This window comes from Poecilia latipinna, unplaced genomic scaffold, assembly GCF_001443285.1.
Source record: "Poecilia latipinna isolate Pla-1442-1.1 unplaced genomic scaffold, P_latipinna-1.0 Scaffold3086, whole genome shotgun sequence".
Lineage (NCBI taxonomy): Eukaryota > Metazoa > Chordata > Actinopteri > Cyprinodontiformes > Poeciliidae > Poecilia > Poecilia latipinna.
Genome location: NW_015115702.1, coordinates 14,020 through 25,457, shown reverse-complemented (window position 1 = coordinate 25,457; position 11,438 = coordinate 14,020).

Sequence of the window (11,438 nt, the reverse complement as noted above, 5' to 3'; positions counted from 1 at the left end):
GGAAGAGTATGAACGTAAGCCCCAGTTCTCTGAGCTTTTCAGTGGGAATGATCTGTCTAGACAACGCTTCACAACAGAGACTCAGCTTATTTTATATGTCTTTGAAAAAATGTTGCCACATGTCCCCATTCTTTGTAGGGTGGGAAAGGAAGTGCTTTGAGAACTTTGGGAGGAGTTTGAGTTGTCGTATTCAGTGATCCAAATCAAAACAAGAGCTTGACCGTGGTGATGCTTCATGGCAGAGCCGTTCAGTGACAATAGCAGATCTTATGATATGCACCAATGTAACTTACGAGCATTTAATTTTATTGATAAAAACCTTAAGCAGACGTAATAGGCTTACTTTAAAAAAATGTTGGAAGCAATAATTCCTGGCCAACTCAAAAATTTGTTCAGAGGACAACAGACGGATAAGACGTGGCATGTGTCCCACAACACATTCCTAGTTTCACCATAAGAGCTGGGAAAGCTTATGCAGAAAAACACTATTTAAACTAAAATACCATGCTCTTACAACCATTATTTTTGCAACTTAAAATATCAGCTATAATTTAAAAAATAACTCTAGTTTTAGTATACAATAAAACAAATGCACAGTTTTAGCTGCTCAATATGGAAAACACTCATACTTACAAAATAAATGTGACTTGTGCCTATGTGTCTAACAAGAGGGCTGCTACAGTGTCTACACTGTGGGCACAATTATTACACAAGTTGTAGTTTGAAGATTAATTTTATTGTTGATCAACTACGGCACTCTCGGTCAATCCAAAATGTTAATAACCTCTCAAATCTGAATATTTCAAAAAGTAAAGATGAGATTTGGGTTTTCTTAGGACAATATCTATATCTGCACAATTATTGGGCGACCATTAATGTAGAATATTATTATGCAACTGAAATAAAACTGAAAATTTTCCCATCTCACTTATTGTCACCTGTTAACGTAAGAATAATAAACATTTAAAAAATAAATCAGTGACCAATATGGCCACCCTTAGATTTAGATCTAAAGAGTACTTAAAATTTAATCTGTTGAAATGACAAGAGTATGTGAAATTTAAAAAATGTCATTGTGTCGTGTCAATGTCATTAGAAATGACCTATAACCTCAGCTAAAGTTGATCAGAGTCTAATAATGATTGCTGACTTATAGTGTCTGAGAGTTTAGAGGAAAGGTTAGGAAAAAAGCAACCAGTTGAACAGGAAGCGGACGGACGACCCAAAGAAGAACTCAGACTGCTGAGAGAAGATGGAGGGTGACCTGTGAGCAGCTCCAGGACAAGAGCACAGACATCATGACATAATGTCTCCCAGGGAGAGAGGTGGACCTGAGACCATTTACTCAAGCAGACAGCCAACGAAACAAGCATGGCGACAGGGTGGAAACCCCTATAAAAAGCAAACGTAAAAGAGGAACTCCAGGAAGATTTGAACCAAGATCAAGATGGACAGAGAACTCTGGGACCACAGATAGCCGAAGACTGTCCTGCGAATGGGAATGGACTCGTCAGCGTTGCAACCTGTGGTACCAAACTGGACTTCTCTCATCATCTGGGTTCAGACCACAATAACAAAGGCAAGCAAGAGGAACTTGAGCTTTCTTCAATTACATCTCGATGGACCAAAAAGGCCTTGAAACAAGGTGGAAGGGCAGCATGACAAAAGCTGAGGACCGCTATGTTCATGAGGAAATCACCTCCAAGCCCAAAACCTGCAGGGTCTAAATCGGGACTCTTCCAGCCAGTCTGAGTAACCTCAGCATCTGTGGGGAGGTGAAAACTCATCAGACCTCCAGGCGTTCCTGCAGGTCTGATAAGTTTTCCTCAGTTTACCTCAGTTTTGTATAGGGTAATACCCGACAGACTTGGGGAACTCAAATTACCCATTAGACGGAGAGCTGGTTAGGGTTAGGGATGAAGGGATGGAGGGATGAATGATCTTGATTCGGTTGTCTGGGAGAATGACGGAGGGCTTGGGATGTGGACACTCTGAGTTGGGCTATGTCTTCAGGAGGCTGTTCCTCTTATTTATTCCCGAGCCAACATAGGAGCCCCCAGACGAAACCTATGGCAAAAGGAAAAGCAATGCACGGTTATGCATAAAGAAGTGTTAAATGAAAGGGGTAAAAGGGTAAGGGAGGGTGGGTTTGACGAAACACGACAGACTGAGTAGAGTGGGTGAGCGGAGTATAAATAGGCTGCTTGGAGAGTTAGAGGTGTGGTTTGGGCGTGGCCCTGCTCCCGAAACTAAGTTAAAGTATTAACTCCAATTAAACTATCAATCCATGCATCTTCTTCTACTTATCCCAAGTCGGGTCACAGGGTAGCAGCCTAACTAAGGAGGCCCAGACTTCCCTCTCCCCAGCTCCTTGTTCCAGCTCCTCCAGGGAATCTCAAGGCGTTCCCAGGCCAGCCGAGAAACATAAACCCTCCAGCGTGTCTTGGGTCTTCCTCTGGGTCTCCTCCTGGACCTTTAAAATTCTCTTTCTAAAGAATATCGTGCAGTCTTGCTCGCTTTTCAATTATCTGCTGCCACCTCTAAAGGTGGCACAGAAAAAAAATAAAAAGAACCAGAGTATGAAAACAAATCTTACTGCAGATTATTTTCATTTTGAATGTTGTGAACATAATTGATCAAGTAATGACAGTAATTTTCCGTCCTTATCACTCTCACAGACACAATAGACATGTCTATGTAAAGCACATCTTTATTTATATAAATGTAGTTTTTCTCATTTACTGCAGCCGACCTTTCGTTCTCCATCGCCACAGTCCCCAATAACATGACCATAAAAAGCCCATTACATCCAAGGCTACAGGGCTCATTAATACCTAATTAGATTATTGTTAAGAACGCTGGTGCCCTTGTAGTTAGAAGGGAAATGGGACTAGCTCTGACTGACAACAGAAGTGGCGGAGGGTATTATGCTCAGCTGAACCACTGACCCTCATCCGCCTCACAGAGGTCACAGCACCAAAAGGGACAGATTGAAGATACACTGCCAGGGGAGATGTTCTGACTAGAGAATCCTTTCACATTCAAATGAGAAGGAGAGCTCCATCTGCTTCTGTTTCTGGTACAACAGCAGCATCACTGCAAACCACACTCACATTTTTAACATGAAGGATGCCAATAAAAAACTGCAAAAATATCAAATGGCAAAACACTTGGACATGGAAGAAAACATAATGCCTCTTTTGTTGTTAATACATCCATCCATTGGATTATGAAGCTTTTTTTTAGCTACACTGGTCTCTAGTGGAGTCGGGAGGTGCTGGTGCCTATTTTCAGCGAACGTTTCGGCCGAGAGGCGGGGTCACCCTGGGACAGTCTGTCACAGAGCAACACATTGACAAACAACCATGCACACACACTCACACCTAGAGAGACCAGTCAACCTGACAGTCATGTTTTTGGACTGTGGGAGGAAGCCGGAGTACCCAGAGAGAACCCACTATGTGAAGGGAGAGCATGCAAACTCCATGCAGAAAGACCCGGGAGTCGAACTCAGGACCTTCTTCTGCCACTGTGCAGGCCTTAGTTCAACCAAAGAGATGTAAAACTTCTACAATGGTTGGTTGATTGATACTAAAACAGAAGTGATTTGATGTCAAGAACGGATTACACATGGTTAGTGGAAGTGGAAGAGTGAAATGTGTCCACTACATGGACATTGGCTGAAAAACTCTGTAAATGATTTTAACCCTGAGCTAAGTTGTGCAATGCAAATAAATATTTAGTTTTCTAGATATGATATTAAAATAGATAACATGTAAACAAAAATATGAAAGTTATTTCTAACTTTGGGTATGAAGCTTTTTAGCTACATTAGGCAACTAAGGAATGAAAATGTGTACTACTACTAGTGGTAATATATAAAATTTAGGTGTAATTGTAGAAAAAGTAAAACATTAAACCTAAAGTACTTAGATGCATTTGATGCATAATTATTATGCATCCCTGAATCAACAAATTGCTTTATATTACAAGAAATAATATTTAAATATTGATGAATAAATAATTATTTTCAGAAGTATAAATCCTAATACAATATTTTTATTGCCTATCAATAAACTAAAAAACATACTAAAATCGAACAGTACAAACAGTATGTTGGTATGTTGGACCACAGGCAGAACTTGACCATTTATTTTAAAAAAATACCTGGATTATTTGAATAAAATCAGAATTAAAGATAAATAATTATATTATACATAGATCTGTTTATCAGCTTCCACTTCTCCATCAAGCTCAGTGTTTCTCAAACTTTTTCAGGCTCAGGATCACTGAACTCATTTAATAAATACTCATGGACTAACTCCAAATTGCCCCACACATCTTAATATATAACCTGAAAAAACATTTTTGTTTTCCTAATTCATTTATTGTCGTTCTTCCTATTGAGAAGGCTGGTGCTGTTTGGTAAATGTAAAACCAAACAGCACCATGAACTCAGGCCGTTTGAGTTATTTACAGCTTCTGAAAGTGTAGAATCTAAACTTTCAGATCTTTAGAATCTGCGCTAATATTTAGATCGGACCTAAAAAAAAAAATCTAACACAACCATAATGTCAATGGACTGAATAAACATTATGTCTGAGCCCGATCCAACCAGACTAACTGTAGAGATTGGCAGATGGAGAAAACCCGACATGTTATTTTAATTTTACTGCTTTGGTTTTTAGAGCTCCATTTGAATAAGCAGCATAACTTCTCCCAGGTTTCATTTAACATCTTCCAGCTCCATTTTGGTTTTCGTTTTTAGTGCAGGATAAGTCCAAGTGCAAATATGAATGACTGAAAGGATTTTATCTCCTCAGCTCGAGGAGAGCAAGCCAGAGCCATGTGCCATTCAGCTCACTGTGCTTATTAGTCTAATTAACGCATTACTTTCTGTTTTAACAAGGTAAACTGTCTACTCCTCCATTTAAACAATAAATAGATGAAGACAATGTAGGGTTCTCTTTAGTTTTCTTTGTTCTTTATGTACTGTAAGATTGCTAAACTTCAGCTAAAGTTTGAAATGCGCTTTTTAACCAGCGTCCTGGCCGTAACTTTTCAATGCTCTGCCATTTAGTTCAGCATCCATGTCGCAGATGATGTTCAGAAGGGATGCTTGTTTTGTATTGACTGATTTAGTTACTCTGCGCGATGTACTCTACTTAAAGTTGAAAGTGTGTGCACCTCGTATAGCCAGCGGAGTAAATTGTAATCTGTCAAAATGACGGACGAGCTTCAGATTTTTCCATCAATTAAAAAAAAAAAAATAGTCCAATACGGAAAATATTCTGTTAATGTGACCCCTGGTTGGGATAAACAACAGCTTACTGTCCATAAGATATTTACTGTATAAAATTAAAAATGTTGACATGCTTTACTGGGTTTTTACATGTATGTCTCTGTGTGATTGCTCTTGACAGCACCAGCCAGGGCCCTCAGAGCCAAGATAACAAGCTGTATGCCTGACAGGTGTGTGAAGATTGGGAATAGCTTGTTCCTTATCACACATGAACACATATTTTCACTATTACCCACCATCACCCAGTACTCTGCTAACATGGCAGGAAATATCCCCACAAGCTTGCCTATCTGTTGTGGGGAGCAGGAAGAAGCACGTTTGACATAATTAAATCTCTCTTTCTACAGGTTTCAGGTTTCATGCTGACATAATTAGTGTGGAGTTTTGCGTTGTTTCGGCAATTCATGTTTTACCTATAAATGCTTCTTGAGTGGATAAAGGCTTCAGTGCGAACTGGTTGGATATAGTTTTCTTCATAAACTTAACCTGGTTCTGATTAAGCTCAATATGCAAAGAGATATCATGAGGTTGTTGTTCTAACTCGTTCATCATCGTCCGTAAAGTTACACTTACACTGTAACCATCAGTTACTCAGCCGCCCGCCGTGTTCAGTCTATCTGCTTACCTGTATAAATATTCCTGCAGCGCTCTGAACCAGCAGCTCCCGGAGGAGAAAGGCTGCAGTACTCCAGGCATCGCTCCAGTCATTGGTCCCCAAAAATGATGAAAACCTGGGCAATATCATCAATCAATAAAATCCCCACGGGCCGAACTTGAAGATTGGACGTTATGCTACTAACACTTAGCTTTCGTCCACAACTGGAAGTCAGAGCTCCGTGCAACGCAAGTAATGTCCCGACCGGAACACGGTGCGCTAAATCCTTTTTAAGTTCAAATCTGCCAGGAATGTGAAAAGTTTTGAGCTTAACCGTAAGTATGGGGATGATAGCAGTGGCGGTTTCTGATATGAGCGACGAAGGCAACCGCCCAGGGTGGCACTTTGCCCCCTCCCCCTTCAACCAGAAGGTTCTGAATTTCAACTGTGACTAATGTCCCATCTCAGCCCCGCTTCCCCCACCTTCCACTCCCCTAGGACTGCCTCTGCATGGTGGTGAATGACTCCAATCTGATTTTTCCTGCAGTGTGTGAAAGCCTCTCAACCTTGCCTCCTGACCCTCATTCTGCAAGAGGAGATAATTGCTTGTCAGGGATAAATAGAGAGATTAATGAATTCATTAGTGCTGGGAAGTTTACCTTTTCAGAACAGCACTTACAGCTGTGACACATCACGCCTATTGTTTTACCAGCTATTTAGCCTTGAACAATAATATTCACATAACAAATTGCCTCCTGCACTCATGTAAAGCACACAGAAACTGTCCTTATCTTTGAATTTAGCACTAATCCAGACAAAAGCTTTTTAAGACCAGCTCCTTCATCATAATTACTTTTGTGAGGTCTTGTGCCTGTTGGAGGTAGAACAAGACAAGGCACATTAATCTACATTAGCAGTAAATACTCAACCACTTGATGTATGCAAATGTTACTATTGCGCCAGAACTCGAGCAGCTTTTATTGCAAATATGTAATAATGTATAAAGACTGTAAAGAACTTCTTGTTTTTCCAAATTTTCTTGCAGCTACACCACTGTCATCAGCAGGTTGTGCCGCCTCAGAGCCACCTGCTAAGCTGCTAATACACACTTTATGAGAATCACCTAGAATTGTGACTAAGCTGCATATCCCTCAGTGGAGTTAATTCAGGTTTACCAGTAGTAAAGTGACAAGCAAATGGAAAAATACAAATACATAAAGACTGTACAGTAAGACAATATTTACAACTTAAGGAAAAATACTATAGTTATTAAAAATGGTTTAAGAATGCATAAAATTTCCATAAATGTTTCTGCATAAAATACAGTCTACAAGAAATTGAAAAACTGCAAATGACCACCGGGATGTAAACATGTGTTGTGTGTGAGTTCAATGGGACAAGTAATGATTATAAAATCCTACAACTGTTGGGATGAAGGACTTGTGAACAACTCTGTGCAACTGGGACACAGCAGGAGCTCTTCAGTTCTGCAGCAGCGTCATGTATGGCATAGATGGAGGAACAGCTCATCCTGCTCTCTCTCGTCTTCACTGGTAACTTTGCCTGCGAGTTATTTTTAAACTCACATTTTTTATAGTTATATTTACATTATCGACATCATAACTGGATTACTCGAAACCTAAGGACTATGGGAATTTCTTACTTTTATTAGGCCAGAGCAGCGAAGCGCGCTGCGAAGGCCTTTTGTAACTGTGCTGTTTCTTAGTCTTCCGTCAAATGAATTGGCTTTTTGGGGGGCACCAAACTTGGTGGTTGCATCAAGTCTGCATGAAAATTGCATATTTTAAGGTCATTGCAAAAATCACAAAATAAAATGGCTCAACAGCGCCACCTGGCAACTTTCAAGAAACCCTCCGCATTGACCTTAGTTTATCATAGAGACATGAAAGTTGGTACAACTATAGAGCTCGCCAAGACGCACAGAAAATTCAATTAATGTCATAGTGCAAGTCAAACAGGAAGTTGGCCATTTTGGATTGAAGTTCCGATTTTGACCCCATTTTGGCCGTTTACAGCCTTCACATTTGATCGAACTCCTCCTAGGGATTTTGATCGATCGGCTTCACACTTGGTCAGTTGGTTCATAAGGCATGGCCAATTAAAAGTTATCAAAACAGGGAGTTGTCGAGCATGCTGAAGGTGTGATACCAGGAGTCAAAGTTCACCTACTCGCCATGAAACAGTAAACTGTTATATCTCCTACACAAAAACTCAGAGAGACACCGAACTTTCAGTGATTGATCATCATCGGGTGCCCTACAAGGTGCCTCAGAGGTTCCCCCCATTGGAGGGGGTGCTGTGCCATTCCATTGCAGGGAGAGGCGAAGGATGGATGAATGAAACCCCCCCCCCGGTCACACACATCATTTAAATAAGACGACCAAAGTCTAACTCTCCCTATTGTAATCCACAGGGGGCTCAGAAAGTATTTGGAAACCACTGGGGGGGCCCAGCAGAAAAAGTTTGAACCACTGCTGTATTGTAAGGATTTAGTTTCTGTGTTCATTTGAGTCTTGTGTTGTCCTGTCTACCTCTGATTGATCCCAGCTGTGTCTTGTTTCCTTGATTATTCCCCTGTGTACTTAATCCCACCTGTGTCTCTGTTTGCTGTCGGGTCCTTGTCTTGACTGTCGTCTGTTCTGCCGCGTCAGCCTGTGTCTCCCCAGTGTCTGTTTTCAGTTACTCCAGTTGCTACCAGTTCTGAGCTCGAAGCCTTTCTGCTCACCTGTACTGCCTGGATTATGTTTTTATGTTTAAAACCACCATCATTTTTCAACAACCTGGGTCCTCTGCTGTCATCCTCACCATTACAACCACCAAATCGTGACGAGTATACCTTAAGTATATTGCTTTTTATGTAATATAAATGTGTTTGATTAGTATATCTAAAGTGTACTCTTTTTGTGATTGAATTGCATTTAAATTATATTTAGAATGCATTTTAAGTATATGAGCATTACATATTTTATATGTTAGTAGTGTGGTCACTACTAATATATAAAAAGTTTCTGAATGATCACATTCTTTCATGGTTCAAAAAGAAGAGCCGTACCTTCAGTAGCAAAATCATCTTCATGCATGACAAGGCACCATCTCATGCTGCAAGGATACCTCTGTGTCATTGGCTGCTATGGGCATAACAGGGGAGAAACTCATGGTGTGGTCACCATCCTCCTCTGACCTATGGAGAACCTCTGGAGTTTCCTCCAGCAGAAGATCTGAGGGTGGGATGCAGTTCATATCAAAACAGCAGCTCTGGGAAGCTATTCTGACAACCTGCAGAAACTTTCCACAAACTCACAAGTTCAATGGATGCAAGAATTGAGCAGGTGACATCAAAGAAGGGGCCCAATGTCAACATGCAACTCAGTCTGTTAAGATGTTTTTGATTGAAATGGTACCTGTGGCCACTTAATGCTGCACATTCAAAGAATGACTGTCTGCAGTTCTTTATAATCTGTAAAATGTTTAGAAAATCTGCTGTGTATAATAATTTGGAACAGTGCCTTTTGAGTTTTTTATTTTTGAAAAAAAAAATACTGTTCTTATTTGTTTGTTCAGTAAAATTTGATTTATACTGTAATAGTTCATGACTTGAAAATTATACTGACCATCATTTGCATTGACCATTAAGGAAAATCAGAGAAAATATCACTTGCATAATAATTTTGAAAGCGGTGTAATGGTTCAACTTCAGTCCATCTCCAAGATGACTGTCTAAGCTGAAAGAAAACCTTGTTAAATTGTGTCACAACATGAAATGCTGTCCCAGAAGACATCCGTCACTGCTTAACAGATTACCACAAATGATCTGTGTAGCACCAGATATTGATTACGCTTGTACTCCAGTTGTCAAGTTTAATGTCCAAGTAGCTTGAGGGTCTCACCTCTGACAGCCTACGTCCAACCTCTCTTTTGATTGATTGTAATGGTGAAGTATTGATCTCTTTTTACTGGCCAAGGTCTCCTGGTAAGGGTCAGATCATTTGTTGTGGTGATCCAGGACAGTTTCTCCTGGATCCAATCAATCATTCTGACATGTATCACCATGGAAGAACTCAAAAAGTGAGGAGGGGAAAATTTGACCCAAGCTATGATGAATCTTTCCACAATCAGAGCAAGACAAACTTATCTTTTGCGCTTGTTGTGTTTAATATGAACCGTGTGACTGCTGAATTGGAATGCACACCAAATCGCAATGACAAGATAAAAAGCTGAGCTTAAAATGAGGATCTTGGAGAGAGGGTCTATATTTTATTTCAGTGGCTCTCCGCTGAGGCTTTGGAGAGACACTCGGGTAATATGTTGTGTTACAACTCAGTAGTCGTTCCCCCCAGCTGGAGCGATAACAGATTTCCTAATGGGAAACCATCAATCACAATCAGCCTTCTTTCCCCCACGTCTCCCTACTTCTAGCTTTGTGAGAGAGAGAAGTAATAGAGGCAATAATGGAGTTTGCCTCTTTAGCAACATCACCAGCAGAAGTATCACATTCTACAATCACTTTTTCAATCAAAATATAGATGCCCAGCCCTGCCAGTTTGTTTTTTGATAAGAGCCGCTGTGTCGCCATAAGAAGCTGTTAAACAGTCTGAAGAAAGTCTTAAACTTCAATGGGAAAAGCTGCTCTTAAATGGGGTAGATGTGTTCAAAGTTTGGTGCCTAAAGTAGCTGTTTTTTTTTGTATTTCACTTCACAATGGCCTGTTAAATTTTTGATTCTATTAACTACAGTTTAAAAAAATCTAAATGTACACCACCAGTAATCATGAATAGAAAACTCAATGAAGACTACCACATGTTTGTGGAATATTTTTAATCACTTTTATTCAGTCTCTTTATGATGTAGTGCAAGGGTACTCGAATACGCATCTTTAAAGGTGCAGTTTGTAACTTTTTATGTTCACATTTGTTAAAAATTTCACTATATGCTGAAACTAGAAGATGAGTACGGAGCCCTCCAGGGGACATGGGAAAAAATTTTTCTTTTGCGTTCCCTCGCAATAATCTACTGATCAGTTCATGCAGCATAATTGATACTGTAAGCCTTTCTTACCGGCCGCCGTACTTTCTGCTTTAATACCAGGTTATGTAAGTTTTTCCATGAATGTTAATACCTCGTTGTGAAATATCTGACGTCTTATATCTTTTTCTTTAGTATAGAAAGGCACCACAAACCTATGATATAAACAGAAACTTTCCATAAGTAGGAAAGAAATAAAAATGCACCCAAACTATTTGGACTAGTCCAAGTCCAAATAGTTTGGACAGACCAAGTGGGTTTGGGAGCCATTTTGTTGCAGGCTGATGAGGATGGTGTTGACCATCCAGTGTGTTTTTCTAAGAAGTTCAATCAACATCAACTTAATTATTCGACCATTGAGAAAGAGGCCTTGGCTCTTATTTGGGCTCTGCAGCACTTTGACGTGTATGTGGGTGAAGGTGTGTTTCCTAATGTGGTGCATAAAACCCTTTGACCTTTCTGCACTCCTTACAGAGTCCAAATCAGTGGTTGATGTGA